Here is a 6,982-nt window from a genome sequence, read left to right as displayed (position 1 = left end):
CTTCTGGGAGTTGAAGGAGCTTTGATGGGTTGTGGACCTTCACAGTGATGAGGTCTGTCTTATGGTTAGCAGAAGAAAGTGCCAGAGAGGCAGTGGGGGCCCAGGAGAGTACAAAGGGAAAAGCAAGCAACGTAATGCATTTTCTAAAGGAAGTGATGGATTTCAAGGAACTGGGAAAGGACATGGCATATTTGTCCATTTATCAAAACTTCACCATTAAGCTACTCTTGGGTCACATTGACTGTATTTTAGGATAAGTCTGACTCGAATGTTATTAAAAAAAGAAGGGAGACCAAATGAAGGGTACTTTCTCCTTCAGCCACCCTGTCTAGGTTTCCTTGTAAACACTTTTTTTTGCGGGGAGGGAGCCAACAAATATAGCCATTATGAATGTTAAGTCTCACGGAGCTTCTTGCTGAGCTTTTGCTGCAACAGATTGGTAATAACAATATCACAGAGCCTTCTCCCTGGGGACTGCCACACAACAGTCCCTTCCAAGACATGCTTGACACCACCTCACTTGCTTTTCACCTGGCTGATCAGAGGGACCAGCTGTGATAACAGGTAAACTCTTTCAGTAGAGTCCATTTATTTGGTAGAAACTGTTGGCCATAATTGTGAATTGGAGATCCAAATAACGGATAATGACTGAAGTGGTTAGGTATCTACTCCAAACTTTATCTGGTCCCTTTACACTTACATGTCTACATAGAGCTAGGTCAACTTCTCATAGTTTTTCTGTAAAACAGGGTGGAAAGGGCACAAGCCCTGGAGGCAACACCAGGATACACTGCTGGAATTTTCTGTTTTAGCATAGCTGATACTCATCTTTAGTAATATAGGAATTTCTTTTTTATGTTTTATTTTTTTATTTTTCCTGTTATATAGTGATATGTTGTAAAAATATTCCACTAGATTCAATTTAATTCAGTTAATGCAATAAACACTTATTGGGTGTTTATGACACATGGAATACCATGATGGACATATGAGAAGACAAAGAGGACCTAGCCCTGCCTTTAAGGATCTTACAGTCTAGTAGGGATGATAAGGTTTGCATACAAATGACTATAAAACTCAGTAGACCAGGTTATAAGAATTTTTTTAATGATGGAAAAATGCTTACAAAACAGTATCATGAGGAAAATTAAAATGGACACTAAACTACATGTACAAGTTGAGTTCTCTTAAAAAGTACACATGTAAAGACTGAAAGAGAATACTCCAAAGTGGTAACAGAGGTTGTCAGAGTGATGGACTGAAAAATGATTCTAATATTCTTCTTTTTTCTATTTTTTCAAAAAATTTTTAATAATCAGTCTGTGTTAGAATAAAAATAAGCTTTATTAAATGAATGAGAGTACTATAAAAAAGTACAAACTACAGTGGAAGTACAGAGGAGCAAAGATTATATCTGACGTGTGGGGAATTGGGACGGCTTTAGGATTTCTGTCTTTCATAATGATGCAAAACTTTGTATCTTGGAAGTAGATAATGAAATTTTATTGAGTTGAAAAGGCATATTCCTACAACTTCTTTTCTCTATCACATTTGACTACAGTGTCTCTCTCTCTCTCTCTTTCATTCTCTCTCTCTCAACCATAGCTCTAATAGCTGCTAGCTGGCATATTACCTTTTAAATTTTATATTATTTTAGACACGTTTTTACTACACATACCATTGGAGCTATTTCCTAAATCAATAGCTGTTGTCAATCACTAGTCATATTCCTAGTTAGAGTAGATAGACTTGACAAAGAATCTTTCCACTTGTCCCACTGACCCTAGAAATGCTTTGTTTTATCATTGACTGGCAAGGGCTGCTCTTTATCCTCATATTCTTCTGAAGTCTTCTGTATCTGTTAATGTTCAACCCACTGACACATATTCTCCATTGTCTAAAAGGCCTCTAGGAAAGAGACTTATTATTATATTCCACAAGCCATCTACCTCATTAGCCCATGTGCTTCCTGTTCTCTTACTGGATGCCCTGGGTGATGAAATTTTCCATGTTGTGTGGTGAATCTGCAGAGGTTTGTCAGGACAGACTTTAGATGGCATGCACAGGCTTCAGCTAACCTGAAAGGTGAGAGTCTTGGTTCTGTGTAACGTTGGATGAATCATTTACCCTCTCTATGCCTCAGTTTCCTCACTTATAAAATGGAGATAATAATAGTACCTAGTTCATAGGCTTATTTTGAAGATTAAATTTGGCATTCATAAGCATTTGATATATGAGGTGTGATCAAACAATACGGTGAATGTTTAAATAAAATTTAGTACTGTAAAAGACACATTGCCATTAATCCCCCTCAAAATATTCCCCCTCGCTTTGAACACACTTATCCTATCGTTCTTACCACTTTCTGAAGCAGTTCTGGAAGTCCACTTTTGTGAATGTCTTTAGTTGCGCTGTCATGGCTGCTTCGATGTCCTGAATCATTTTGACTTGGGAAGAGCCAGAAGTCACATGGTGCCAGATCCAGTAAATAAGGTGGATGAGGACACACCATAGTGTTTTATTTAACAGAAATTGCCATATACCAGAAGCGATGTGTGACACGGAGCATTGTCATGATGGAGGATGATTTATGGCACACTAAAACAAACCTTCTCTCAACCATAGCTCACACCCGACTGACTGCACTGAACAAGTTGAAACTTGTCTCACACTGTTACTAAGGTTCAACGTGCTGCTTCCCATATTGAAGATCCCTGCCTTTCCGTTGGGTGGCACTTGGCAGCAGCATTCACCGTATTTTCTGATCACAGTGGAAAAAAGGCTCTGTCACATATCGCTCTAGTACGGCAATTTCTGTCAAATAAAAACATTATGGTGTGTCCTCACCCACCTTATTCACCGGATCTGGTACCATAAGAGTTCTGACTCTTTCCCAAAGTCAAAATGACCACGAAAGGTAAATGTTTTGAATCAATTCAGGACATGGAGGCAGCCACGACAGCACAACTAGAGACACTCACAAAAGAGGACTTCCAGAACTGCTTCAGAACGTGGCAAGAAGGATGGGATATGTACATTCAAAGCAAAGTGAGTATTTTGAGCGGGATTAATGGCAATGTGTCTTTTCTTTTGCTGTAATATGTTTTTTTATTTAAACATTCACCATATTTTGTGATCACACCTCATATAGTTGTTATTATTATGACGTATAATAGGCCAGGAGGATTGTGGTGAATTCTTTTTTCTCTGTAATAGATTATAGGAAGAAGAGGAGGCAGGAAAATATGCTGGAAGATATGATAATCTTACCTTTCTTTCTTTGAAATAATAAGGGACAAAAGAACATGTAAAGAAATAATTGCTATACAATGTGATTCATGCAACGACAAAACTATCTTCAAGATGTAGAAAGGGAAGTGATGAACTGGACATGGAGCAGAGGAGGCTTTGAGAAGAAATGCTACTTGGACAGAGTTTTGAATGATAAGTGAGTAGTGGGTGGCATTGAGGGTAGTGGTGACGGGGGATGTGCCAGTCAAGGAGGGTTTGGACAGCATCATGACTTAGGGATGGTACCTTGGAAACTGAAATGTGGGAGGAGTAGTGACAGATGAGACCAGACAGGGAGAGTGGATCCAGCCCACGAGTAAGATTGCTTTTACCTGTGTATAGATGTACATTTGGATCACAGCTTCTTAAAGGGACTGAGTGTTCCCTGAGCCTTTTCTCCCACCCCCTCCAGGCTTGTTAATGTCATTCCCATTAAAGTGCAGCCCTGGCTGGGCAGACTTGTTTAGTACTGCCTCTCAGTTGGGAGGGAGAGCAGAACTGCCACCCTAAAATATGCCTTTTTTAGGATATTGATTATTTTAAGCTGATTATTTTTAAGAAACAAAAGAGGAATAACCTTTGACCTTACCCCTAACTACCTAAAAAAACTTAGATAGAGGGACCTGTTCCAGGAGAGGAGCTGTCGTCGTAGATGACTATTGTTTCATATGAACTAGTATTCAATAAACAGAGAGGAACCGAGCAAGCTCCTTTGATGAAAGTCCTCTGCATAGGATCTGTGTCCCGTTGTTAAAGATGGCCCAGCAAACATTTATTTATGAAACGTTTGCTTTTCCATCTTCATGTGAATTGCCTTCTTCCCATGTGAAGTCCCAAATCTCTGCTTTCTCCTTAGCTCAAGATGGCAGATAAATGTCAACTGCCTGATTTGTCCTTGGGTCCCATGTTCTTATGGAACCCCCCCATATGTACATATGTAATAAATTCGGTTATTTTCCCTTGTTAATCTGTCTCATGTCAATTTGATTTTTAGAGCAGCCAGAACAAATTAGAAGCGTAGAAGGAAAATGATTTTTCCTTCCCCACAGTTATTTTTATCCATTTGGGAAGCACCACTCCATCACTTCCCAGAGACACCTGTGTATCTACTAGTTATGCCTCCTCCACTGTTGACTTTCCCCCAGCAACATCCAGAAAGGCCAGTGACAGTTGCTTGTGAACTTGTCACTAACCCCTCAAAACTTGTCACTGATCCCTCAAATATCATCTCAGGGCAGACTCTGAGCCAAATGAATTCAAACGTGACTCACCTAAGAGAGACAGGGTTACATATGAGAGAAACAGAGTTCCAGGTTCATATGGCAAGTCGAACGCTCCCGCAGAGGATCAGCCTGAGTGAACTTGATTCAGTAGACATCCCACATGGAATGCTGAGCTGCTGGAAGTCTCTGTCTTCTGAGGGTGCGTCTGGTAGGGGTGGAGTCTGGAGATGGTATCTGTGGGGGTCTTCTCAGAGCCAGCAGGGTCGGGACTGGGTTATGCTGGCCCATACTCTTTCTCGGCCAAGGCAAATGTTCTACCTTTCTCTTTGTTCCTTACAGACTGTCTTTCTTTTTGGTGACTGTCAACATACTTCTTTTTGTTCACGATGCAGGTGAGTCACCTTTCAAAAAAAAAACTTTGTGGGTATTTCTGAAACAGCTTTGGAAATAGTGATGAAAAATAGTGAATTGGAGATTTTAATAAAAATCAAGTGACTTAATCTCTCTGAACCTCAGTCTCTTCATTTGTTTGATGGGAATAACAATGCTGTATTTGTTTCTCAGGAAATGGTGAAAAAGAGATGGGAAAATATAACAGATACAAATTGTAAGCTACTATTGTTGACTCTATTTTTATTTTTTTAATGAGAAAAGCCTCCCCCCACCAATTTGGTTTTTCCATTTGAGGCCCTATCTGGATATACACTTATTCACATCTATAATGTGAACTCCCCTAACAACAACAAAAAAATCTAGACGCCCCCACCCCCCAACTTTAAGTGACTCTGACAAATGCTGATTTAGAGTATAACACCACAGAATATTTGAAATCAGGCCTGTTCTGAAAAATCTGAATGGGCAGTCAACACAGGGTTTTTATAACCCTGTACTCAATTCTTCAAAAATGTTGGCACGAACAGTATATAGATGTTGAAAATGTTAATGTAATTCAGCTAACCCAAAGTATATGCAAACATTTCTTTTAAAAAATATATCCAAAATCTGCAATATAACTACTCTACAAAGTGATCAAATGCATTTATAGTTTCCATGCATATGCCATCTCTCAGGGACCTCCGGCAGCTCTGCTAGTCATTTAAACGTAGCAGCAGCTTGAAGGCAACCTCAGGCTCCGGAGATGTACTCAGGAGTTAGTACAAGGTCCACCCAGATTACATTTACTGGCTTTTTTTGATGCTTGGTTAGTTGTGTGTGTGTGTGTGTGTGTGTGTGTGTGTGTGTGTGTGTAGAGGGGAGCAGTAGGGCAAAGTGAGATGGTAATTCACTCATAGTCAGGAACAACCCAACCAAATAAATTAAAGGAATCAGTGTCCATGTAGCTGAGAAAGAGAAAGGTGTGTTAGTTCCAATATTATCTGACATTTTATGGCAATATTGATAACATAATACTATGTGCTAGGTACTGCAGTAGGTGCTTTAGAGATAGTACCTTTCTACAGTTTTCACAGTGTTTTCCCATATTATTAGCTTTTACTGAATTTTTGCCTTAGCTTCTAAGGTTTGGGAAGCTAAAGACACAAATGGTCTAGAAATAATACAGATTGAGATAAACAAGAGTTATTCAGATTCAAGTAGGACCATCTGCAGATACATTAGTCAGAAGTTGGCTCTTACATTACGAATTACATCATCACTAGATCATGTTTCATGATATGCTGGCTAAAGCCTTTGGATTCCTGAGTCTGAGGCCCTTTCCTTTGGGGCCAGAAAGGGTATAGCTGCAGCAAGACCTCCTGACTATAACCCGAAAAGCTAGAATCAAGGACTCCTCCTCATGAGTAAGCTACATACTATGAGAAATTGGGAAGAGGGGCAGCTTACTAAGTAAGGCTCCACTTATCTGGTCCGCTACTGCTCTCCCTCTGGAAAAATGAACCATGTCATTAGAAAAATAGTCCCTAAGATCCCAAGGTATTTCATAACCCTGGAGCAGGTGTTCTTATCCTAATTACACATAAGGAAACTATAACTCAGAGAGATTAAGTGACTTGCCCCATGTCAAATAACTTGTGGTAGGGACTTAGAACTAGAACTTGGATTTACACATCTTCAGACTAAGATTCGTTTATAACTGTAATCTACTGCTTCTTGATTAAACCACATCAGACAAATGGCAACAATATGAGCAAGACTCGAAATGCAACACAGGCTTTTCTTAGTCTTGAGCCTTCAAATTTAGGCTGGAGCAATACCATCGCATTCCTGGGTCTCCAGCTTGAGCACTGCAGATCTTGGGCCTTCTCTCTTCATAATCACATGATCTCTTTATACAGATTTTGTTTGTTCTGTTTCTCTGGAGAACCCGGACTAATATATCAGGTAACATTTATTAAGTGTTTTCAATGTTCTAGACATAGTCTAAGAGCTTTTCCTGAATTCATTCATTTAATCTTTATATTGAAGTAGGAACTAGGAAACAGCACTGTTCTGAGCCTAGCATAATACAG

This window comes from Rhinolophus sinicus, chromosome 17 (genome assembly GCF_057876585.1).
Source record: "Rhinolophus sinicus isolate RSI-liver-muscle chromosome 17, RSI-T2T, whole genome shotgun sequence".
In the NCBI taxonomy this organism is placed as follows: Eukaryota; Metazoa; Chordata; class Mammalia; order Chiroptera; family Rhinolophidae; genus Rhinolophus; species Rhinolophus sinicus.
This window is presented reverse-complemented; position numbering follows the sequence as displayed.